This window comes from Callospermophilus lateralis, chromosome 4 (assembly GCF_048772815.1).
Source record: "Callospermophilus lateralis isolate mCalLat2 chromosome 4, mCalLat2.hap1, whole genome shotgun sequence".
In the NCBI taxonomy this organism is placed as follows: Eukaryota; Metazoa; Chordata; class Mammalia; order Rodentia; family Sciuridae; genus Callospermophilus; species Callospermophilus lateralis.
The window spans coordinates 78,785,546-78,813,229 of record NC_135308.1 but is presented as its reverse complement, the minus strand read 5'-3'; the positions used below and the strand labels follow the sequence as shown (position 1 = coordinate 78,813,229).

General features: G+C 39.5%; 2 pseudogenes; both read left to right on the top strand.

The window, feature by feature from the left end:
• Window positions 1-881: 881 nt before the first annotated feature.
• LOC143396709 (histone deacetylase complex subunit SAP130 pseudogene) lies at window positions 882-4,113 on the top strand (annotated as a pseudogene).
• Window positions 4,114-7,211: 3,098 nt separating this feature from the next.
• LOC143398367 (DNA endonuclease RBBP8 pseudogene) lies at window positions 7,212-18,993 on the top strand (annotated as a pseudogene).
• Window positions 18,994-27,684: the final 8,691 nt, after the last annotated feature.

Sequence of the window (27,684 nt, the reverse complement as noted above, 5' to 3'; positions counted from 1 at the left end):
AGGACTGAAAATTTCCACATCTCAACAGAAGCAAATGCCCAATACAGACCAGAATGCTGACATATTGAGAGAACAGCATTTACAGCTCAGAGAACTGAAATGTAACAGAACATCTGATGTCCGGCAAGGAAAATGCTGTGTTAGAGAAAAAAGAAAAGGTATAGTGCTATAAATTATTTGATAAAAGATACATCTTAATCCTTGAGTTTAGGTTTAGAAGATCACCCATCTCAAAACCATTATAATAATTTCTCACACACTCTCTTTTTATCACCTTCCTTAGTTCTTTCAGGATACTAACATGGAATAGGTTATCTCTTAAAATAATCTGTTCATTTCTTGTATATTATTATTGTCCCAGATTTCAACAGAATTGTACTACTTATAAGACCAATTACACTTAAGTGTGTGGAGGTTGTATAAATTCTGTTTCTTTCAATGCTTTTTAATCATTATTGATGCTAGTTTTCAATTCTGTTCAGTCTAATTGAGTCCCACATAGGTAAAAGATAGATGATAGGAAAAATCGTTGTAAGAATATTTGGAAGTAAAACTTATAAGGCTTCATAATTACATAATTTATGAGATAGTGAAGGTAAAATTAAGACAGTAAATATTTTTTACAAAATATTTGAATGAGGTTCTTACTTTAAATGATTGAGTAGTTAGTAGCAGTTAATAAATTTCCTCACCATTAGAACAATAGCCTATCACTAATTATTAATCTGATAAAAGTCAAATGATGGGGGTGGGGGACAGAGCTAGCGCCCCGGCGGCGGCTGCGGGTCCAGAGCCCAAGGACATCGGCTCCACAGTCGGAGAGCGCACGGGAGCGAGCTCGAGGCGACGCGGGGGCCACTCTTCGCAGCACTCAGGTGGAAATGAGTTCTCAACAGTTTCCTCGGTTAGGAACCTCCTCCACTGGGCTGAGCCATGCCGCAGCCTGGCTGGCTGGGCAAAATAACCGGGGGGTGACGAATAACTTGTGTACGTTGATGCAGCAGGAATAGGAGCCGTTTATTATAGGATCCGAGCGATATTTATACATTTTACACAGCTTATCTAATTAGCATAAAATAGATACAGCAGTCAACCAATAAGGAATCTCCACACTTAATGGCTCGCTTTTGTTACTTCACAAACCACTCCCTCTGGCATTTGGCCAGGCGCCATCCAGACTTGTTTACAGACTTTAACATTTCTCTGGCAAAATAACAGGTGCCAATCTGACTTGTTTACAGACCTTAACAGAGCCAGGCACCTTCACAGATTGCAAACAGTGGTTCTGCAGGATTGATAAACCCAGCGGCTACAGTCAACGATGAATCAGATCGAGATGCTGAAGTCAGTGCCAGGGAACACATGGGTTCCAGCAGCTCCCTCCAGTCCCGGGAAGAGAAGCAAGAGCCTGTTGTGGTAAGGTCGTATCCACAGGTGCAGATGTTGTCTACACACCATGCTGTCACATCAGCCACACCTGTTGTAGTGACAGCCCCGCCAGCACACCTGACGCCAGCAGTGCCACTCCCTTTTTCGGAGGGACTTATGAAGCCCACCATGCCTGGCCGTCCCATTGCTCCTGCTCCACCTTCTACCTTGTCACTTCCCCCCAAGGTTCCAGGGCAGGTTACCGTTACCATGGAGAGTAGCATCCCTCAAGCTTCAGCCATTCCTGTGGCAACAATCAGTGGACAACAGGGACATCCCAGTAATCTGCATCACATTATGACCACAAATGTACAGATGTCCATTATCTGCAGCAATGCTCCTGGCCCCCCTCTTCACATTGGCGCTTCTAATTTACCTCGAGGTGCAGCTGCTGCAGCTGTAATGTCCATTTCTAAAGTAACCACAGTCCTGAGGCTGACTTCACAGTTGCCAAATGCTGCTGCAGCCCAGCCAGCAGTACAGCACATCATTCACCAACCAATCCAGTCTCTTCCACCTGTTACCACCTCCAATACAATCCTTCCCGCTGTGGTTGCAACTGTTTCAGCCACCAGAGCCCAGTCTCCTGTCATCACTACAACAGCAGCACATGCAACGGATTCAGCACTGAGTCGGCCCACTTTGTCTATCCAGCATCCACCATCTGCAGCAATTAGTATTCAGCGTCCTGCTCAGTCACGGGATGTGACAACAAGAATCACACTACCATCTCACCCTGCATTAGGGACACCAAAACAGCAGCTTCATACGATGGCTCAGAAAACCATCTTCAGTACTGGCACACCGGTGGCCGCAGCAACAATAGCACCTATTTTGGCAACCAACACCCTTCCTTCAGCAACCACGGCCGGATCTGTGTCACACACACAAGCTCCCGAGTACAATTGTTACCATGACAATGCCCTCCCATTCATCCCAGGCTACTGCTGTGACCACCTCAAACATCCCAGTCGCTAAGGTGGTACCTCAGCAGATCACACACACTTCTCCTCGGATCCAGCCTGATTACCCTGCAGAAAGGAGTAGCCTGATACCCATTTCAGGACATCGGGCCTCTCCAAATCCAGTGGCTATGGAAACCTGAAGTGACAACAGACCATCAATTCCTGTTCAGTTCCAGTACTTTTTGCCAACTTATCCACCCTCTGCATACCCACTGGCTGCACATACCTACACACCAATCACCAGTTCTGTGTCCACTATCCGACAGTACCCAGTTTCAGCTCAGGCTCCAAACTCTGCCATCACAGCTCAGACTGGAGTTGGTGTAGCATCTACTGTCCACTTAAACCCCATGCAGTTGATGACAGTGGATGCATCACATGCTCGACATCTCCAAGGGATCCAGCCAGCACCCATCAGTACACAGGGTATCCAGCCAGCCCCCATTGGGACACCAGGGATACAGCCAGCACCAATTGGCACCCAGGGAATCCACTCAGCAACCCCAATCAACACTCAAGGGCTTCAGCTTGCACCAGTGGATACTCAGCAGCCACAGCCTGAAGGGAAAACTTCAGCAGTGGTATTGGCAGATGGAGCCACAATTGTAGCCAATCCTATTAGCAGTCCATTCAGTGCTGCTCCAGCAGCAACAACAGTGGTGCAGACCCACAGCCAGGGTGCTAGCACCAATGCTCCAGCCCAGGGCTCCTCCCCTCAGCCAAGCATCCTCCAGAAAAAACATGCCACAGATGGAATGGCAGTTCGGAAAACCCTCATTCCTCCTCAGCCTCCTGAAATGGCTAGTCCTCGAGTAGAGAGCTCCATGCGGAGTACATCTGGGTCACCCAGGCCTGCAGGTGTGAAACCTAAATCTGAAATCCACGTGTCTATGGCCACTCCAGTCACTGTGTCCATGGAGATGGTATCCAATCAAAATAATGATCAGCCTACCATCGCAGTCCCTCCCACTGCCCAGCAGCCTCCACCAACCATTCCAACCATGATTGCAGCAGCCAGTCCCCCATCATAGCCAGTTGTCGCCCTTTCAACCATTCCTGGAGCAGTCCCCATCACCCCACCCATCACTACCATTGCAGCTGCACCACCACCAACAGCCACTGTGGGTGGCAGTCTTTCCTCTGTTTTGGGCCCTCCTGTACCTGAGATCAAAGTGAAAGAAGAAGTAGAACCAACGGACATCATGAGGCCAGTTTCTGATGAGGAGGTGTGAGGTATGTCCCAGTGCGTCCAAGACCTCCCATCACTTTGCTTTGTCACTATCGAAACCCATGGAAAGCTGCTTACCACCATTTTCAGAGGTACAGCGATGTCCGAGTCAAAGAGGAGAAGAAAGCTATGCTGCAAGAAATAGCTAATCAGAAAGGAGTATCCTGTCGTGTCCAAGGCTGGAAAGTCCATCTCTGTGCTGCCCAATTATTACAGCTGACAAATCTAGAACATGATGTTTATGAAAGACTTACCAAACTACAGGAAGGGATTATCCCAAAGAAAAAAGCAGCAACTGATGATGATCTACATCAAATAAACGAACTAATTCAGGGAAACATGCAGAGGTGTAAACTTGTGATGGATCAAATCAGTGAGGCCAGAGACCCCATGCTTAAGGTTTTAGATCATAAAGATCGTGTTCTGAAGCTTCTAAACAAGAACAGGACTGTCAAGAAAGTGTCAAAATTGAAGCAAAAGGAAAAAGTCTAGACCCAGAAGAATCAGAGTTTGGAAACAGAATTTATGAAGAATGATGATGGTGGGGGTGCAGGGGAAGGGCTTGACTATTTTCAAAATGTAACATTGAAATAAAGGAAGTGTTCCTTAATTCACACATGAAAGCAGAGGGACCCATGGCATCCAGTGGCACAAAAGGATCAGAGTTGACCTGACACAGTGAGCCCCATTCTTTCTTTCAGGCACATCCCTGTTAAACCTGCTCTGTGTCATAAGTGACTCCTGATGCACAGTGACACAGATGGCTGACAGGCGTTTTTCAGCCTACAGTTTATGGACTGTATTTATCTGGTGGATTCCTGCAGGACCCATACTGAGCCTGGACTGAAAGTATCCACTAGGACCATCTGTTCTCTCTCTACACTGAAAATAAAGCCTCTTCTCACCCCAGTCAGTTCTTCTATCTGACCTTCAGATGCCCAAGTTGGCCTTTTTCAGTAGTGCCACAGCACCAAGAGAGCTGCCACATCTCACATTTAAAGGGTTCAAAGTACCAGTTCTTGTTTCTTTTTAAAGAACCATTTCCAAGTGAAGTTGTTATATTGTCTGTCCTGTGTGTCCAAATTGGGTTTTTGTGGAGGTTCAGAGCAGATGACACCATAAGTTGCCCTGAGATCCTGTTCTGAAGTATATTCTTGGTTACCTGTATTTCCGTAGCTGGTGTGATGCTGTTAATTGTATGTACCACACATCTCCAAACCTTAATAAAGGACTCAAAGAGGTTTTTTGTACAAAAAAAAAAAGTCAAATGATATCTGGAATTTGGATATCTCTTGGTTATTCATAAGAAAATTTTTGTAAAGAAATATTGCTGGGAGCCATCAGCCAAGTAGGTATGACAATTTCCTTGCCAGCGTACCCCCATGTTTCTTTAGTGGAAGGACTCATGGAAATAGGACATTTTGCAGGACATTGCATGTAAGGTGACCTTGCTAAAGGACCAGGGCAGATCCGTGTTTAGGGTGTTCCTGGTTTAGCATAATAGGAGATTAGGGTGTTCCCCCTTTAGAATAGGGCGGTTTAGCATAATAGGAGATTAGGGTGTTCCCCCTTTAGAATAGGGCGTATCCTGCTGCTGAGTTCCTCTTGAGTTCTTAGGGTCAGACAGTATATTTGGGAGACAGAAGCCCAGGAGTAGTGGATTTGGGTAGAGAACGTGGATTTCCCCAGAACGTGTTTGTAGACGGCCGGTGTGAATTCGGGAATAAAGAATTGCTGTTTGAATCTACAAGCTGTGTGGAGACTCGTGATTTGTGCCCAGCCAGAGACTTCGGCAAAATATGATTTAAGAGACTGGACTGTAGGCAGAGGCTGGGACAAGTGAAAAATACTGATAAGCCGGTAAGATTGCAGAGACGTGGGAAGGAAACATCTATCATAGAGAAGCGAATATACATGACTTGGGCAGAGGAAGACTCAAGACAAATGAATGTGAATACATGACCATAGAAAAGTAGAAAATAATATAAGGCCACAATAGAAGGATCGTCAAGTAATGTGCAAAGGAAAAATTATGTCCTTAATTTCTCCCCTTCTGTAACTGAATGCACTGGGTTCTCTTTTGGATGAATGCAAAGCCAATGAGTACAACCAGAAGATAAATTAATGGAGAAAGGTTTATTAACTGTAGTGAGTAAGGAGAGCCCTGAAATTATCTCCAAAGTGATGTTCTCACCAAAGAAGGGAAGCATAAAGTTTTTTTCCAAGTAGCATATACATTGTCTTATAGGATCATCTTCAGGGGCAGCACATTTCTGAGCATGTTCAGTAGAGGATCATAATGCAGGAAGAAAAAATAGTGGACACATTTTTGTGTGTATTTAGTTCATAGACTTTAGTTCATGCAGCTCAAGTTTGTAGAGCACAATAAAAGGGTTAATATGGTGGACAAAAATGCTTCTAGGTATGGCCAGTTCCAGGTCATAAATATCATGGACACAAATGCTTCTTGGACATGCTCAATTTGATATTATAGTGAGCTAAGTTTACTCTATGTGCCTAACAGAAAAAACTGGGAGTGGCTCTGTGACCTTAGTTATCTTGGCTGGTTCTTCATAAGTTTCTCCAAATAGTTTTGGCTGAAACTAAAGGGAAGGACACTTTGAAGGTGATTAAATATAGGAATTTTCCCCTAAAGGTGCCTGTCTTTCTTAGTACACTACACTTCCAACTCCCTACTTTACTTTGTGAATTCAAGTCTCACCATAATATGTTTCAATAAAACACAAAACTTAATGGAACTCCAAATCATTTATAAATGCTGACTGGGTGAAGTTTCCCAACATTTTCATGCTTCAAGAAGTAATTCCTACTTTTCACCCAAACATCAATGCAATATCACATTTTTAGAGAAATATTTCCAGGTTTCATGTGTCTAGCTGAAGCCAGTGTGAACATTCAATGTTTCTTGGGAAAAATTAATGCCATTTTTTTAATCTCAGAAGAGAAAAAATGTATTTTATTACTTCCCCTTGACTGATATATATTGATGGAATGGTTAATAAATTAACATTAAAGATCATATGGGTTTTAGAAGTCAACATTTTATTTTCATAGCATGTTACTTGCATAACAGTTGTATTTTCTCTAAGTATACTTTGTCTTTAAATTTACTAGCAGTTAGGAAATGTTTCAGGATTGTCCAAAGTTTATAATTTGTAGATCTCTGGGCAAAAGATGGTCTAAGATGTTGGTGACCTACCATAGATTTCAAGCTGGACAATTTTGGAAGGAGGCAATAGTAGGGGGAAAAATTTGGAGAGCAAGATACTGGGGGTCTTAAGGCAGTTGAAAATTATTAATTTTGTGATGATCTCATTGAAGAATTAGAAAATGGAAAGCTGCCCTTTAATTGTGAGATGTAATGGTCCTCAGTTTTTATGTTTGCTGATTTCTGGAAAGTGAGAAAACACATTTATTTCTTTCCTATTTTTTTTTTTTATTTTTAGATCCTGGGTGAAGTTTAGACCCACAGCATGGCATGTGACATCTGGCATCCTAGTAGTCTTGTGTATGGTTTTGCTGACAACAGTGGGTGTATTGCTTTCAACTGTAAGTAATTAAAAAAGCAAATGACTCTCTATGAGGCTTTTAAGCCTATTCCAGAAGGCTCTTCCTCACGTCATAAGCCCTTGGACAGGAGGGCATATTACTCAAAGATTCCTCAGCAGCCCCTGATTACAGGTCTGCATCCTCCAGTCCTTTAATAAATACTCACCAGACAACAAAACACCATTACAGATGAAATGCCGCAGTCTGACTGGGCACAAAATAACCGAGCTGCCATGAGGCACTTGTATGTTCAAACAAGAACTACTTTATTGCCAGAACCCCACCAGAACACTCTCGAACTCCCTGGAAAACCCGGGAGAACCAACGGGCACTCAACAGGAACTCCGTGAGAACTCAATGGGAACTCAAAAGTAGCGGGCACCTGAGGCAGCAGGAGCCGCCCCATTGCGGGATAGCAGAGGTCTACACACACAACTGAATACACAGCTTGTTTCAATCCAACATAATCCAGTTACAGCAATCAGTCATTATCTTAATAATTATACATAGCTTAACTCAATTATCATCATCTCAATGGCTCGCCAGTGTCACCTCTCAATCACTCCCTTTGGCAAAATGCCAGGCACCATCCCAACCTGGCCGTGGCTCCCAACTATGAAAGAAGAAAATCCTGTCTTCAAAATTCCTCTATGTCCACGTGAAAGTTTGGAGAAAGAATCTTTTTTTGATGACATAAAGGGCATTGGGTCTCATGAGCCAATAAAAATTAAAACCCAGTCAGTCCAAAAATCATATGAACTTGCATCAGTCATTCAGTTAAATCCCTATAGAATTGCTGAAACAAAGTCTCTGCAAAACAACCAAGATGCATTCTTTGAAAATATCCAGTGATCCAGGAGCAGACCTTTCTTAGTATAAAATGGATGTTACTGTAATTGATACAAAGGATGGCAGTCAGTCAAGATCAGGAGGAGAGACAGCACACATGAATTGTATACTGTTCAGTGAAACTGTGCTTCTAAAGATGAAGAACAGCAAAAAGGAGAGAAAAATCCAAATGGAGAAAAAAAAATGAACTATAGTTTGGAAGATATGTTTGATCACACAACACATGAAGAATATGAATCAAGGATCCAACATGGCGGCGGGCAGAGAGGCTGTGCTTTTAATGCACTCCCAGTGATGGGATCATAAAGTCGCAAGGATAACTCTTGGATTCTACCAACGGAGATTCTCCTAGCAAAATTTCACTGAAGAGAGACCGCCCGGGAGCTACTAGGATTTTTTTGAAGCCTCTGTGTGACCTGGACGAGCGGGACCCTGCCAGAGACGCGGAATTCCAAATCCAACAGCCACAATCCGCGCACCGCGGGCACAGCTGCAGATCCGTCCACCCGCCCGCAGCCAAAGTGACTGGGTCCTGCTAGACGCCAAGACACAGCTTGGCAGGAAGAAGTCTTTAGCCAAACCTCCACAAGCCAGGAGCTGAGGCGAACCGGGCCGGACCAGTCCCACCCCTCCCCTCGGACACTCCAGCAAGGAGCCAGGGGCCCGCCATAGCAGAGAGGTGACGTCATCGGAATTCGGCCGGCGGAATTCCTTCCCAGCAGAATACACTTTAGCAGGTGCGTGACTCCCCATACTGATACAAGCAGCCAGGAAACTTTATTGACTTCTCAGGGGTCATGTCCGTAGGGAAGCAGAGGGGATCCCAGACCCCCAGCCCCACATATCACAGGCGGCGAACCCCAAGGTCTTAGCCACCAGTTTACCACAGCACTGGGGCTTAAGAGGGACACGGGGTGGGGCTGCAAGTGTAACTAGACCTTGGGGGAGTCACTTCTGGGGAACAGGACCTGGCTGGTAGATTGACAGGAGGAAGGGGGTTAAGAGCTGGAGAAGTGAAATGGCTCTGGACTGACAAGTCTGAGAGACCCCAGGAGACGCCCTACAGAGATAGCTCTCGGCAGGTAGAGAGCAGACCAGCACCGCCTACTGGAAGAGAGGAAGGTGGATCTCTAAGACTTTAATTTTGTTGTTGTTGTTGTTGCTGTTGTCGATATTTTATTCTCTCCTTCTTCTCTCCCTGTTCCTTTCTCCCCTTTTCCTTCTCTCTTTCTATCCCATTTCAAGTTTTATTGTTCTTTTCATTCCCCTCTAATCTATCTCTCCCTCTATCCTTTTTTCTTTTTTTAACAGCACCCTCATTCCCATAACCCCCAACTCTCATCCCAAGCATTACATCTTCCATTGCGTGTAATTGTCTAAATGCAAATAGGTGAATGTCTTGAGGCTGTCTGAAAGACTCGTAAATACCTAGCTACTACTAACACCCTGATCCAATTGCCTGGTAGTATCCACCTTCAGTGGAGCAATCTTCTAAAGTAGCCAAGACATACTAACCATCGTGCCACCAGAGCACCCAACCTAAACATATAGTCCTAAGAACAAACAGCAAAACATTATATGCATACAGAACCTAGAAGCCTTATATGAATTGAATGAATCAACATTAAAGTACAACAAAGCCCAACATTTCTAGGCATAATCTCCCACCACAAAAGAGAGAACAGAGATATACAAAGCCAAAACAAATGTATAGGAGAAAGCAGTTACTAAGCAATCAAACAGAGCTGGAAAGCAACGTGAACAATATGAAAAAACAAGGGAAAAAAGGGTTACAAAAAATAGAGGACAATCTAAATATACAGGAGGACCTAGAAGAATCAGAAACATGGACAGGGAAAGAAATCAAGGCATACCTAATTCAGATGGAACGGAATATTAGAGAAGACATGAGACAGCAAATCCAAGCATTGAAAGTATATTTTGAAGAGGAACTAACCACACAAATTCAATCTGCAAAGAATGAGCTTTATCAGGAGATAGAGGTGTTAAAAAAAATCAACTGCAATCATAGAAATGCAAGAAACTGTAAATCAGATTAAAAGCGTTAATGAGAATATTACAAACAGACTAGATCAAGTAGAAGTCAGAACATCAGATAATGAAGACAAAGTTTATCAAATTGAAAAGAATATAGTCAACACAGAAAAGATGCTGAAATCTCACGAGCAATCTATCCAAGAGATATGGGACCTCATCAAAAGACCAAATCTGAGAGTCATTGGGATAGAAGAAGGCACAGAGAATCAGTCCAAAGGAATGGATAGCTTACTATGTGAGATAATACTAGAAAACTTCCCAGAGATGAAAGATGGAATGGATTGCCAAATCCTGGAAGCTTACAGGACCCCAAACATCCAAAACCATAATAGACCAACTCCAAGACACAAAATTATGAAGATAGCTAACATACAGGACAAGGAGAGAATACTAAAAGCTACGAGAGAAAGGAGGCAGATTACATTTAGAGGTAATCCAATTAGGTTAACGACTGATTTTTCATCACAGACTTTGAAAGCGAGAAGATCCTGGAACAACGTAATTCAAACACTGAAAAATAATGGATTCCAACCAAGAATACTGTATCCAGCAAAACTAAGCTTCAGATTTGACAATGAAATTAAAATATTTCACGATAAACAAAAGCTAAAAGAATTCGCAGCCAGAAAACCAGCACTGCAAAGTATGTTGAGCAAAATATTACAAGAGGAACTGAAAAATAGAGCCCAAAACTAACAGTGGGAGGTATCTCAGTAAAGGGGAAAAAAAATAACCAAAGAGGTAAAACTAACCAATCTAAAATAAATAAATAAATAAACATGACTGGAAGTACAAACCATATTACAATTGTAACCTTAAATGTTAATGGCTTAAATTCACCAATCAAGAGACATTGGCTAGTAACCTGGATTAAAAAAACAAATCCAACAATATGCTGCCTTCAGGAGACTCACATGATAGGAAAAGACATACACAGACTGAAGGTGAAAGGGTGGGAAAAATCATACCACTCACATGGCCCTCGGAAGCAAGCAGGAGTGGCCATTCTCATATCGAATAAAGTCAACTTCAAACCTAAGGTAATCAAAAGGGATAAAGAAGGACACTATATACTGTTAAAAGGAACCATCCACCATCAAGACATAACAATTATCAATTTGTATGCACCAAACAATGGTGCTGCAACGTTCATAAAACAAACTCTCCTCAAGTTCAAGAGTCAAATAGACCACAACACAATAATTACGGGGGACTTCAACACACCACTCTCGCCATTGGATAGATTCTCTAGACAAAAGCTGAACAAAGAAAATATAAAACTCAATAACACAATCAATAACCTAGACTTAACCGACATATATAGAATATATCAACCGTCATCATGTGGATACACATTCTTCTCAGCAGCACATGGATCCTACTCAAAGATAGACCATATATTATGCCATAGGGCGACTCTCAGTAAATATAAAGGTGTGGAGATAATACCATGCACCATATCTGACCATAATGGAATGAAACTGGAAATCAATGATAAAAGAAGGAAGGAAAAATCCTGCATCACCTGGAAAATGAACAATATGTTACTGAATAATCAATGGGTTACAGAAGATATAAAGGAGGAAATCAAAAATTCCTAGAGATAAACGACAATACAGACACAACATACCGGAATCTATGGGACACAATGAAAGCAGTTTTAAGAGGGAAATTCATTGCCTGGAGTTCATTCCTCAAAAAAAGAAAAAACCAACAAATAAATGAACTCACACTACATCTTAAAACCTTAGAAAAGGAAGAACAAAACAACAGCAAATATAGCAGAAGACAAGAAATAATTAAAATCAGAGTGGAAATCAACGAAATTGAAACAAAAAAAAACATTGAAAAAATTGATAAAACTAAAAGTTGGTTCTTTGAAAAAATAAATAAGATCGACAGACCCTTAGCCATGCTAATGAAGAGAAGAAGAGAGAGAACGCAAATTACTAACATACAGGATGAAAAAGGCAATATCACAACAGACACTACAAAAATACAGAAGATAATTAAAAAGTATTTTGAAACCCTATATTCCAATAAAATAGAAGATAGTGAAGATATCGATAAATTTCTTAAGTCATATGATCTGCCCAGATTGAGTCAGGAAGACACACACAATTTATTTATTTATTTATTTATTTATTTATTTATTTATTTATTTTTGACATTTGTTGTTGCTTTTATTCCTCAAACTAAAAAACAAACAAACAAACTTTTATAAATAATAAATAGGTGAGGACATCAGGGAAGATAAGTAAGGGTGAGAAAATAAGATGAAGTCAAAGTCAATGTCAGTACATCAGGTTGAACACCACACCATGGTGAGGCACCCTCCCTCACCTGTTAGGACCAGTATTATTACAACAACAAGATAACAAGAGGTGATGAGGATGTGGAGTAATTGAAGCCCTTGTACATTGTTGGTGAGGAAGTTAAACAGTGCAGCTGCCATGGGAAACATGTATGGCTCCTAGAAAAAAGAATTAAAATAGAAGTATTATGTGATTCAGCAACCTTGCTTCTGGGTGTATATCCCAAAGAATTGTAATCAGGATCTCAAGGAGATATTTGCCCTCAGCATTATTCCCAATAGCCAAGATATGCAAACAATCTCAATGTCTATCAACAGATAAATGGATAAGGAAAATGTGTTGTATTCATACAATGAAAGGCTATTCAGTCTCAAGAAAAGGAGAAAATCCTTCCATTTGCAAAAATATGGATGAACTTTGAGGACAATGGGCAAAGTGAAATAGGCCAATCCTCAGAAGCTCAAATGTTCCATGATCTCACTTATATGAGGTATTTAAAATCTTCAGACTCATGGCTGGCGATAAAGCTTAGTTAGTAGGGTGCTTGCCTCGATGCACAAGGTCTTAGGTTCAATCCCCAGCACCACACACACACACAAATCTTCAGATTCATAGAAGCAGGTGGATGCCAGGAGAGCAAGAAGGAGCGAGAGGGCATTGCTATCCTGTGAATATCAGGTTCAACAGGTGCAAGATAGGTAAGCTCTGAATTGTGCCTATAGTTAACAATACTGCATTGTACACTTAAAGTTTAAGAGGGCAGTTCTCACCTTAAGTGCTCCTACCACAATATTAAAAAAATGCACACCACAGGGACTTGCAAGAAGTGCCAACTCAAAGAAAAAGCCCCACAAGCCCCTGAGGTGGAGCTCCCTTCACCCAGGAGTCGTCTAAGGGAACTCTTGGGTGTGATGGACAGCATCCTCCCCCACAAGCACGAGCGAGTTTCCAGAAATGCTCCTTAGAGCCCTGTGAGCAAATTCCACGTGCAGGTTAGTGACAGTGAATCCTGGGATTAGGATCTTCCTCAGAAAAGAGATGAAAGGGGAGGGAGGTAGGGAGTCACAAACTGGAACTTCCTTCTTTGGAGTCCCTGTTGGTGTTCCCCAGAGTGTCAGGGATTTTAGTTTTCAAGGATTTTGTCCCTTCCCATGGGGACAGACATGTGGGGCTTGTACAACACCCCAAAGCATGAGCAGGTGCGTCCTGTAGAAAGAAGCTTGTGGCACTGGCTTGGTGCCCCCGGGTGGAACCAGGCCCTTTCTGCAGACACTGTTGCTCCTTACCCTGTGTCTGGTTGGTGCCTGATAGTGCTGAAGCTGGCATGACCCTCTTTCGGGCACACAGCCTCCTGAGCAGATGACTGGGCATGTCGGGAATTTGTGATGTGCTCTCAGGGCAAGCTCAGGAATCTCCCTTTTCATCTGTCACCATTAGCCTGTCCTCCGTCCCTTCTATTATTGGCTTCTCTCAACCTGGCTCTGGATGGAAGAGTTTTGAATATGTTTTGCTATCAAACATTAAGTTAGAAAGTCAAAATTAAATGTTACATCCTCTCCTTCATTTCAGGCTGTCTCCTGGGGTCTGTAACCTCAAGCATCTTTTTAGTCTATGGAGCTTGAATTAAATCTTTGCAATGCTTTTTGGCTTTCTGATCTCTTTTCTCAGTCTCCGGTGGCATCCCCTGGCCTCCTCCACGGACAGTCTCTTCTAATTAGGGCCTGATGTTTACTTTCTGTCCCTGCAACAATGACTGAGTTGGAGATAGGTGAGTGAGAGGCTGATGACAGAAGAGGAATGGAAACACAGACTGGGCTGTACCGGGTTTAAATGGACACACCAATCCATGTCTCGCCAGGCATCTTTGTTTTTTTTTTTTTTTTTTTTTTTAAACAACCCAATCAAAAAATGTTTATAAGCTTTAAAAAATATTTTTTAGTTGTAGATGTACACAATATCTTTATTTCTTTTTTTTTCTTTTTTTTTTTTTACATTTGTATTTTCTTTTCTTTTTTTTTTTTATTCAAAACATTACAAAGATTTCAGAATCACATCGGTTACACATCCACATTTTTACATAATACCATAATAGTAACTGTTGTATTCTGCTACCTTTCCTATCCTCTACTATCCCCCCTCCCCTCCCCTCCCATCTTCTCTCTCTACCCCATCTACTGTAATTCATTTCTCTTCTTATTTTTTTCCCATTCCCTTCACAAACTCTTATATGTAATTTTGCATAACAATGAGGGTCTCCTTTCATTTCCAAGCAATTTCCCTTTTCTCTCCCTTTCCCTCCCACTTCATGACTCTGCTTAATGTTAATCTTTTCCTCCTGCTCTTCCTCCCTGCTCTGTTCTTGGTTGCTCTCATTATATCAAAGAAGACATTTGGCATTTGTTTTTTAGGGATTGGCTAGCTTCACTTAGCATAATCTGCTCTAATGCCATCCATTTCCCTGCAAATTCCATGATTTTGTCATTTCTTAGTGCTGCGTAGTACTCCATTGTGTATAAATGCCACATTTTTTTTATCCATTCATCTATTGAGGGGCATCAGGGTTGGTTCCACAGTCTAGCTATTGTGAATTGTGCTGCTATGAACATCGATGTGGCAGTATCCCTGTAGTACGCTCTTTTGAGGTCTTCAGGGAATAGTCCGAGAAGGGCAATAGCTGGGTCAAATGGTGGTTCCATTCCCAGCTTTCCCAGGAATCTCCATACTGCTTTCCATATTGGCCTCACCATTTTGCAGTCCCACCAGCAATGTATAAGAGTACCCTTTTCCCCACATCCTCGCCAGCACTTGTTATTGTTCGACTTCATAATGGCTGCCAATCTTACTGGAGTGAGATGGTATCTTAGGGTGGTTTTGATTTGCATTTCTCTGACTGCTAGAGATGGTGAGCATTTTTTCATGTACTTGTTGATTGATTGTATGTCCTCCTCTGAGAAGTGTCTGTTCAGGTCTTTGGCCCATTTGTTGATTGGGTTATTTGTTTTCTTATTGTTTAATTTTTTGAGTTCTTTGTATACTCTGGATATTAGGGCTCTATCTGAAGTGTGAGGAGTAAAAATTTGTTCCCATGATGTAGGCTCCCTATTTACCTCTCTTATTGTTTCTCTTGCTGAGAAAAAACTTTTTAGTTTAAGTAAGTCCCATTTGTTGATTCTTGTTTTGACACACACAATTTAAACAGACCAATAACAAAAGAAGAAATTGAAGAGGCCATCAAAAGACTACCAACTAAGAAAAGCCCAGGACCGGATGGGTATACAGCAGAGTTCTACAAAACCTTCAAAGAAGAATTAATACCAATACTTTTCAAGCTATTTCAAGAAATAGAAAAAGAAGGAGCTCTTCCAAATTCATTCTATGAGGCCAACATAACCCTGATCCCAAAACCAGACAAAGACACTTCAAAGAAAGAAAACTATAGACCAATATCTCTAATGAACTTAGATGCAAAAATTCTCAATAAAATCCTGGCGAATCGAATGCAAAAGCACATCAAAAAAATTGTGCACCATGATCAAGTAGGATTCATCCCTGGGATGCAAGGCTGGTTCAATATACGGAAATCAATAAATGTTATTCACCACATCAATAGACTTAAGGATAAGAACCATATGATCATCTCAATAGATGCAGAAAAAGCATTTGACAAAGTACAGCATCCCTTTATGTTCAAAACACTGGAAAAACTAGGGATAACAGGAACTTACCTCAACATTGTAAAAGGTATATATGCTGAGCCTCAGGCTAACATCATTCTAAATGGAGAAAAACTGAAGGCATTCCCTCTAAAATCTGGAACTAGACAGGGATGCCCTCTCTCACCACTTCTATTCAACTTAGTTCTTGAAATACTAGCCAGAGCAATTAGACAGACGAAAGAAATTAAAGGCATAAAAATAGGAAAAGAAGAAATTAAATTATCACTATTTGTGGATGACATGATTCTATACCTATAAGACCCAAAAGGGTCTACAAAGAGACTGCTAGAGTTAATAAATGAATTCAGCAAAGTGGCAGGATATAAAATCAACATGCATAAATCAAAGGCATTCCTGTATATCAGCAACAAAACTTCTGAAATGGAAATGAGGAAAACCATTCCATTCACAATATCCTCAAAAAAAATAAAATACTTGGGAATCAACCTAACAAAAGAGGTGAAAGATTTATACAATGAAAACTATAGAACCCTAAAGAGAGAGATAGAAGAAGATCTTAGAAGATGGAAAAATAAACCCTGTTCATGGATAGGCAGAACTAACATTATCAAAATGGTGATATTACCCAAAGTTCTCTACAGGTTTAATGCGATACCAATCAAAATCCCAACGGCATTTCTTGTAGAAATAGATAAAGCAATCATGAAATTCATATGGAATAACAAAAGACCCAGAATAGCAAAAACAATTCTAAGCAGGAAGTGTGAATCTGGAGGTATAGCGATACCAGAGTTCAAACTGTACTACAGAGCAATAGTAACAAAAACAGCGTGGTACTGGTACCAAAACAGGCAGGTGGATCAATGGTACAGAATAGAGGACACAGAAACCAATCCACAAAATTACAACTTTCTTATATTTGATAAAGGGGCTAAAAACATGCAATGGAGGAAGGATAGCATCTTCAACAAATGGTGCTGGGAAAATTGGAAATCCATATGCAACAAAATGAAACTGAATCCCTTTCTCTCGCCATGCACAAAAGTTAACTCAAAATGGATCAAGGAGCTTGATATCAAATCAGAGACCCTGCACCTGACAGAAGAAAAAGTTGGCTCCGATCTACATATTGTGGGGTCAGGCTCCAAATTCCTTAATAGGACGCCCAGAGCCCAAGAGTTAATAACAAGAATAAACAAATGGGACTTACTTAAACTAAAAAGTTTTTTCTCAGCAAGAGAAACAATAAGAGAAGTAAATAGGGAGCCTACATCCTGGGAACAAATCTTTACTCCTCACACTTCAGATAGAGCCCTAATTTCCAGAATATACAAAGAACTCAAAAAATTAAACAATAAGATAACAAATAACCCAATCAACAAATGGGCCAAGGACCTGAACAGACACTTCTCAGAAGAGGACATACAATCAATCAATAAGTACATGAAAAAATGCTCACCATCTCTAGCAGTCAGAGAAATGCAAATCAAAACCACCCTAAGATACCATCTCACTCCAGTAAGATTGGCAGCCATTAGGAAGTCAAACAACAACAAGTGCTGGCGAGGTTGTGGGGGAAAAGGTACACTTGTACATTGCTGGTGGGACTGCAAATTGGTGCGGCCAGTATGGAAAGCAGTATGGAGATTCCTGGGAAAGCTGGGAATGGAACCACCATTTGACCCAGCTATCACCCTCCTCGGACTATTCCCTGAGGACCTTAAAAGAGCATACTATAGGGATACTGCCACATCAATGATCATAGCAGCACAATTCACAATAGCTAGACTGTGGAACCAACCCAGATGCCCTTCAATAGATGAATGGATTAAAAAAATGTGGCATCTATATGCAATGGAGTATTATGCAGCACTAAAAAATGACAAAATCATGGAATTTGCAGGGAAATGGATGGCATTAGAGCAGATTATGCTAAGTGAATCTAGCCTATCCTTAAAAAACAAATGCCAAATGTCTTCTTTGATTTAAGGAGAGCAACTAAGAACTGAACAGGGGGAAAGAGCATGAGGAAAAGATTAACATTAAACTGAGACGAATGAAGGGAGGGAAAGGGAGAGGGAAGGGAAATTGCATGGAAACTAAAGGAAACCCACATCGTTATATGAAATCACATATATGAGGTTGTGAGGGGAAAGGAGGGGGAGGGAGAGAACGGAACAACAACAGATGGGGTAGAGAGGGAAGATGGGAGGGGAGAGGAGGGGGGATAGTAGGGGATAGGAAAGACAGCAGAAAACAACAGTCACTAATATGGCATTATGTAAACATTGTGAATGTGTAACTGATGTGATTGTGCAATTTGTATTTGGGGTAAAAATGGAAAAGCATAACTCACATGAATCAAATGTATGAAAGATGAAAAAAAAAAAAAGAATATGAATCTTGTTTGGCAGACAATTTCCCCCAGATGGCAGATGAAGAGGAGGAATGGTTTGCTGCCACAAAGAAACCAAACACACAAGTTGATCAACAATATAAAGTCAAGCAGAAAATATTTCTGGAGTCACTTCAAAGATGATCAGAGAGACTAACTTCCAAAAACTTCCTCATATTGAGGTAGTTCAGAAGAAAGAAGAGAGAAGAAAGTTGTTTGAGCACACATGTAAAGAATATGAAATATTTTTGTTAGTAGTATTATGCAGATATGCCAGGAAAAGAAAGAAAAAAGAAGTTAGCTTCATGCTCAACACACCAATTTCGCTATTTCCACCAAGCACACCAGAGAATTTCTGGAAAGTTGATTTTCCTTCCACACACACTTGTATGGAAATAGGTTATATTAAGGAAGATTTGATATTTGTCCCCTTTCAAAAAGACGGAAACCTCACAACGCAATGTTTTCTCCAAAACACAAGGAGCAGAAGACAGATATATATATTTGAAGTGAAAACTAAAGGATGGAGGAAAGTTTTTCCCTTTTTAGTTATTTATAGTTAAAATTGGTATTAAACATCAATTACTTTAGGTTAAAATTTAAATTTTAATATATTTCCTTCTATTATGTGAAACTTTGTCAACTCTTGAAACACATGACCAATGAAACAAAACCAAGTCCTTATAAGCTAATGCTAAAAATATGTTGATAATATGCCTCTTGGGAAATCATCAGGTTTTTTTTTCTTTTTCTAATAACTTATTGTCCCTCCCTCATTGTTTGGCTAAGCAGTGGGGAAGAGGTTGTAGGAGGTTGACCATGTTTAAGAAAACTATATTGTCCATTAAATTAATGGAGGTAGTATTCACAATGTTTAAAAATAAAAGAATAAAAGATCATAAGCCTAGTTTCTCTCCCCACCCCATCCTTTCCCCAACTTTTACCTTTTCTCTCAGATAGCTTCTAAACCTAGGAGCTATTCCCGTGCTGTTAAAAGGAACATAGAACCCAAGCTAGATGGACAAGCATGACAAATAGGCTTTATCTGCCATAAACATCCACCCTATTCCTCACAGTCTCAAGATTCCCTTGTAAGGCTCATGCTAGAAGGCACCAAATCATTTGATTTAGGCTCAGATTACCTACACTTAACCAATGTACTGAAGCTCTTTGTGGAGTTAAATCATGAATACATTACCATTTGAAAACCTTGTGTTGATATGACATACATGGTGGAATATAGAAGTTTTATGTTTTTAATGCAAGAGGCGATAATAGACACAAGATTTTAAAAAAATTCTTTCAAGAAAGAAATCACTGTCAGCATATTTATTCTTTTTGTTCAAAATACCTGTCTTAAAGTTCTGACACTCTTTCTTTTGCTTTCTCTAGTCTACTAACTCAAGAAATTAGAAGGAACTTACCATCACCAAGGCTATATAAAACAAGCCCAAAGCCAATATCATACTTCATGGGGAAAAGTATTTCCTCTAAAATCAGGAACAAGACAGAAATGTCCACTTTCACTACTCCTATTCAACATAGTACTTAAAATTTTAGCCAGAATAACTAAACAAGAGAACAAAATAAATGTGATACAAATAGGAAAGAAAACATCAGATTCTCACATCTTGTTTTCAGATGATGTGATCTTAGACCTAGAAGATTTAAAAAGCTCCACCAAAAGACTTCTAGTATTAAGAAGAAGAATTCAACAAAGTAGCAGGATACAAAATCAATATACAAAGACCAATAGCTTTCCTATGCACCATGAATTAATACACTGGAAATTTTTCAGGAAAAAAATCCCATTAATAATTGCCTTTTAAAAAAGCTGGAATAAATCAAATAAAGGAGGTAAATGAACTGTACAATGAAAATGATTGAATAATGAAGAAAGAAATTGAAGAAGAAACTAGAAGATGTAAAAAACTTCCAATAAAGATAGCCATACACACAGGTAGAATTAATATTGTTAAAATGGCTATATTACCAAAATTGATCAAGATATTCAATGCAATCCCTATCAAAATACCAATGGCATTCTTTACAGAACTAGAAAAAACAGTACTGAAATACAATATCAATTATTTCATTCACGTTGGTATGTTTTGAATCATTTCTAGAGTTATGATCTTTAGGATGTGTTATGTTACTCTGTTTCTTTATGTTTCTTATGTTCCTATGTTGAGATTTATGCACTTGATGGAATGGATATCTTTACCACTTTTATGGGATGACTTTCTTTTTAGGTGATTTTTTTTCTTCAAGTTGTGTTTTGGGATATTAGCTTGTTATGCAATATTGAGTTTATTTCCAGTTAGGAACCACAGTGTAACTTCCCTGTAGTTTTTTCGGTTATAATTAGTGAATTGGGCACAGTGCTTACCGTATCAGAGTCAGAGAGATCCACTGTCTGTAAATAACTCAAAAGTGTGGACAGTCTGTTGAACACAGTGGAACATGCCTATAATCTCAATAGCTCAGGAGGCTGAGGCAGTAGGATCACAAGTTCAAAGCCAGCCTCAGCAACTTAGCAAGACCCTAAGCAACTTAGCAAGATCCTATCTCAAATAAAACAAAACAAGAAACCAAAAAAAGAAAAAAATTAAAAAGGGCTTAGGGATGTGGCTTGGTGGTTGAGTGCCACTGGGTTAAATCCCCAGTATCAAAACCAAAACCAAAACAAAACAGAAAACCCAAGAAACAAACAAACAAACAAAAAAACCAAAAAAAAAAAGAACCAGTGTGAACATTCTGCATTTTGGCAGTCCAGGCAGGTGGGCTGTATACAGAGAGTGTATGATATGCACTCTGTGTAGCTACTGTTGCAGTGGGAGTGGTGGTCCTTATTAGATGATGGAGGTTTCCTTGACACTTTCTTTTTTTTTTTTTTTTATTGATATGACTCTTTACTTGAGAGGGGTTGTAGTATTTGCTGTTCCAGTCTTGGTGAAAGACCTGAAGCTTTGTCTCCTGATTAGATTCTATTGTGGGTTGTGGTGTATCATGGGTGGGGCAGGGTGGGGGAAGTAATCATGGCACTATCTCTGTGGCACTCAAAAGTCAGTCTCAATAGTAGTGAGTGATCAGACAAGGTGCAGGTGCAATGGATGGTAGGGACCCACCTAGGTATGGTAGCAGCAGAAATTGCTATTCCTCTCTGTTGCTTCTGTGGTCACTGTGCCTGGTATCAGGACCTCAAAACCCCATAGGTGTGCATGACTGGGAATGGAAAAGTAGCTGGGTTCCCCTCCACTCAATCTCTCAATTCTTTCAGTTGTAGTTCCCTAAGGGATTGAGCAGGAGGAGTGAGTTGAAGCTGGAGCCAAGAATAATTCCTCTCAGCTTAGGTGTTTGAGGAGTTAGCTAAAGAGGGACACAGCTGACCAAAAAGTCTCCCTGCCTCCTTCTTAGTCTCTGTACTCCTGGGGCCTGGGCAACAGCTGGAACTGCAGCAGCATTGCTCCAGACAACCCCAGCATGTCTCCTTGGGTGGGGGAGCAGTGTTCTTTCCCTGCCTCATTAATAACTGGTATCTATGAATAGTGTTGAAAGAATGGTGACAAGAACCACATAAATAACTACCCTTAGTCCTGGCACCTGTGTGAAATCACACATGAGAGCTTGTACCCCTGGTCTCAGAGGGAAGGCTCCCCAATTGCCCAATTTTTGAGTGAGGTGCCCTCTGTTCCTTCCTGTGTCATATAACAAAACCCTTCAGTATAGTGCTCTCAGGGAGTTTGTGACAGAGTCACTCTACTAACACATGTGTGATTCATGAGATGGCTGCTGCTTAACCAATGCAGTGGAGTGTCTGTGGGGTAAGCGCTGGGGTTTCTAACCTCGGGAGCAGTTCAAAATCAGGCATCAGGTGTTTCTCAGGATGGCTCCTAGCTTCAGCACTGTGGGTCTTCACTGGGGGATGAAGTGAATTCCTTTCCAAAGTCTAGGCTACTGAGTAGAATTCAGGTTTCTCATCCATGTAGGAGGTGAGCCTGTAAGAATTGAGAAGTGTTCTAATAGCTAGGATTGCAAGAATCTGTACTGACAGTTTGCTGGTACTCTCTCTCACTTGTACCTGTGTGGACGGCACAGCACCCTGGCTACAAAGCCAGGGCAGCAGGCACTGAGTTATTTTGTCTTCCTAAGCTACTGTCCTAGGTCGTTGAATTTTACAAGGTATCAGTTTTTCCCCTGTTGAATTCCAGTGTTCTACCCATGACCACTCACCTCAATATGCAGTTATACACCTCTTGCTTTTGTTTTTCTTTCTGGAAAGGCAGATGAGTGCTAGGTGCCTGTATTTAGTCATTTTGCTAATCCAGGCCAGTTTATCTGCTTAGTTCTTATGATGGTCTGGATATGAGACTTCCCCCCAAATCTCCTGTGTTAACAAAGAAAGTGTAACCCAGTGAGTCTGTTAATCTGATTAATGGATTAATAATTTGAATGGATTATTGGGTAGTAACTAGAGGCAGGTGGGCCATAGCTGGAGAAAGTGGGTCACTAAGGACATATATTGCGGATTATATATTATGTTCCTGGCTCCTTGTGCTCTTTCTCTGCTTCCTGGCTACCACAGCAGAACAGCTTTCTTTAACCATTTCCTTCCATCAGTTCACCTAGGGCTCATAACAATGGAATCAGCAGACTGAAGCCTCTGAAACCATGAGCCAAAATACACTTTTCCTCTTCTAAATTGTTCTTGTCATGTATTTTGGTTACAGTGAAGTGTAAAGCTGACTAACAGTTCTTAAATTACGTCATATGTAAACACCTATAATCCTTACTTATTAAGAGTGACTCAGTTTAAATATAGTTGTTCTTTCATCATTATATTTTTCTTCTTTCCTCCAACTTCACTTGTTAACACCAGGGTCTTAGTTCATTTTGTGTGACTATAACAAAAGACCTTACACTATGTAAGTTTAAAGAAATGAAGGTTGTTTCATTCATGATTAAGGTAGATGAACAGTTCAAATGGCAGAATATCTGCAAGGGCTTCTCTTGCTGCATCACAAGATGGTGGAAGCAACACATATAAATAAACAAATAAAAGCATTCTGTCCATCTACAACTACAAAAAAAAAAGAAAGAAAGAAAGAAAGAAAAAGAAAATTGCTACTTGCAGAAGAAGCACATGGTTTTGTACCATCTATCTTCCAATAACTGTTCTGAAGTTGATCAGGTTTAATTTTTAACATCAGAAGAAGTTAAAAATTGCTTTTTTCCCCTTGTAGTGCTGACAATTAAATCCATAGCCTCACACATGCTTGTGAAGTGCTACTACCTACATGCTATATGCTACATGGCAGTGCTACATGTTACCACCTAGCTACACAGTTGCAGATAATTTTAAGATGATTGAGATGGATACTACTAAGGAAACATTGAACAATGAAAAGAAAGACATGTAAAAATAGTGTGTGGGTGGAAGTAGTGAATGGATCCAAACATAGATAAATGGATTAAAAAGAGTAAAAAGAGCACAGCTTTCTAAGAAGACAGACATATATAGGAAGCATCAAATAGAAATAGGTGACTGAGAGATTTTTAGTCTGATAATCTGATATTATTTCTCGGTAAGCATAGGTCATCAGAATCAGGGAGGATGTGGAACAGTCAGGAATTCATTAAGGTGGAGAATGTGTAATAAAATTAATTTCAGAGATGAAAAGTGGTGACCAGAAAAAAAGTGATAGGATTTCTAATGGTTTCCAAAGATGTTCATATTGGTGACAATGAATTTACGTTGATACTGAATTCCTAGGCCAGAGGGCTAAATCTGGGAATCCCAACACACTGAGTCTGGCCACTTACCTTAAAAACAAATAGAAAAAGTAATGGTGAAAAGCATGAAAGAAACTTTAATCAATATGGTGATATTGGGAAGACAAAACAAACCATCATTTCCAGCCCTGTCTTTGGAGATACTGAAACAAAGAGGACAATACATATTCAGAGTCAAGCAGTCTTGGTCAGACTGTGTTCTAGTTGATCATTTTCTCAATATTGGTCTGGTGTGCCCTTGTCTGTGCTGATAAGAAAGTTGCTGTTCCCCAGGTTAGTGTGGGGTTTCAACTCATTACAAGACATTTATCCATCACACCTTTGTTTCTGGAAAATGTTATGAAGGGAAGATTGATAAAGTTGGCAATGAAGCTGGAGGAGCTAATAAAATCACAGCTTTTTTATGTTGGAAAGAGCTGGAAACCAGCAAGTTAAAGAAGTGATGTTGTATGTACAAATGGGAGACACTAGTAGGCCATTTTTGAAATGTGTTATTTAAAGGTTATATCACCAGGGTATTATACCAAAAAATGTTATACCACACTATGCATAAAAATTAAACACAATGAAGTTTTTTTTTTTTTTTTTTTTTTTTTTTTTTTTTTAGTGGTACTGGTGATCTAACCCAGGGCCTCATGCATGCCAGACGAGCACTCTACCTTTAAGCTACATGCCCAGCCCCCATCCAGACTTTAATAAGCCATTTTTGAGATGAAAGATTTGAAAGTTAGGTTAAAGACCACTTCCATGAAAGTAGTTGGTTGATGCTGCATGGAGGAGAAAATATTTGGAGTTGAGAAGGCAAAGAGACTAAGGGATAAGGTGGAGGAGGATCATGCATACGGGCAGTGAGGAATTAAGAGAGTTGTGAGACACAGGCAACACGAAAAGGGAAATAGAAAGGTTTCAGGAGAGTGGTGTGAATACCATGTTTATCAGTCTGATGACACAGCCAAAGACAGCCAAACTTAGAAATGTATTTTGTAATTTCTTTTATACTCACAAACTTGAGACCAATGAATGTATTAAATTGTATCTTGTGGAGAAAGTAGCTTCTATAAAAGTCTGACATGACTTTGTTGGATAAACAATGTCAGATATGCATGTAGCTATCTTTTAATTTTGAAAGTTTTAAATCTTTGTTCAAATTATTTAATTTTAATTGATATAATTATTAATTATTTCATACAGATTGTGCAGTGTCATATTTTGCTATAATAAAGAAAATGTAAACACTTAGGAATGGATTCTGACATCGGCTTCCACTGAGAATTATTAATTATAAGTTAACTGAAAAGCTAGAAAAATAACTGACAGATTTACATGCTATGTATTTTGTGGGTCACTTGTTCCGCCTACTCTTTAATGCAACTTGTAATTTGGTTGATTTTTCTTTTCCTTTGAGGTCTCAGACTTGGTAAGGACATTCTGATTTAGCAACATTTTCTCTCCCTCATTTTGTGGCTGTGGTGAGCTACAGATCAAGAGCTACAAGAACTTCCTTTGTTTTTTTTTTTTTTACAGACTCTGATTCACAAATATCATATGCCATTTTAAGTTTCTTTTGATTTAAATTCTTGTTTACACATTTCACACCAGATTATCAGTTGTATACTTTTACTAATCCACTGCAGGTATTTTACACTAAGTATTCCTAAAAGTCTTTTATAAAACAATTAAATTGAGTCTGCCAGTGGGTAAGTATCATTGTTTTTTACTTGTTTGCTTCTTTCATGTTACTAATATCTGTCATTCTTGGGTATTAATTAATTCAGGTCTCAACAGGGAATGTGTTAAATGATAGCTTTGGGAGAAAATAATTTCTGTAAAACTATGGCATGTCTTCATTTCATAAAAAAAAATAATGTGGGGTGTGAATCTGGATCTCCTTTGTGTTTCTTTCATGTAGGAAGTTCCTTTTTATTTTATTTTGCCAACTGCGTAGCCTCTTTATCAAATTAGTTAACTGCATAAGTCATCATTTTCTCACTATTTTGAAGTGCTTGTTCAACAGATGAATACATTATTTGGCTTTTTTAGTTACTGATAAATTTCTGTGCAGAAAGGTGTTGACAATATATACATTTTCTAGAGGCTGATGTGAATGATGCCTGATTTCCTATTCTGCATATTGTTCAACTTTTGTAATTGTATTTTGTTTGTAAATATTTGATATTATAGCTGAAAATGATACATCATTAATATTTTTATTTTCATTTCTTTGATTAGCAGTGAAATATATCTTTTCAGATGCTTACCTATGATGAAATTGTATTATAAAAAGAATGTATTTATATTCAAATTCTTCTTTCTCTGTGTGTGACTAAAGTTATAATTATTTATCTGTATTTTCTTTTTATTCTCTTATGTGCCTTGGCTTACCTTTAACATTTTGGTTTTGAAGTTCGAGTATATGATATGAAATTAATAATGTACATATGTAATTCTCCCATTTGGAACCAGTTTTCCATCTGATTCTATCCCCATGCCCATCTTATTATCTGTTCTCAAACCAATGATTCATTCCTTCTCATACAAAAGTTACATAATTATTACAAATTGTTGAATTGCAACATTCTCATCCTGTTATTAAATTAACTGTTATATCTGCTGGTGGGTATATGAACTGAACAAATACTTTTAGGAAAGCAATTTGACATAATGTAAAAAACAAAACAAACACTTAATTTTTTATTTATATATTTATTTTAGGAAAAATAGTCCTAAGAAATAGTCATGGATGTAAAAAGTGTTATGTGCAAGGTGGTTATTTGATATTTTAAAATATTTTAGATTTCACATTTAACAAGATTTTAACTTGTACTTTAGTTTTCAATGAGGTACAGAGTAATGCAAACCTTTCAAAACTCTACCTACACATAACCCAATAAACACAGTATATTGCAACTCTATTGTCTTGCTTTGTGCCTCAAAAATATTCTTTTTAAATTTTTTTTTTTATTTTTTAGTTTTCGGCGGACACAACATCCTTGTATGTGGTGCTGAGGATTGAACCCAGGCCGCACACATGCCAGGCAAGCGTGCTACCGCTTGAGCCACATCCCCAGCCCTTAAATTTTAATTATTAATTTTTTCCACACTTTTTAAAAATTGTTACATTATGGTTGTACATAATGATGAGATTTGTTGCTATATATTCATATATGCACACCATATGGCAATATAATTTGGTCAATAGCACTCCCCAGCACTTTCCCTCTCCCTCTCCTGCTAGATTATTCTTTTATCTAAGCTATTGATGTTGCTTCAGTAGATAGATGTACCATAATTTATTCAACAACACTTAATCATGATCACTTTTGTTGAAATATCATTGTATTTTGGTTTTTTTGTCTGAAATATTTATCAGAAGAAATAAATAATTGAAAAACCCATGGGTTGTGTA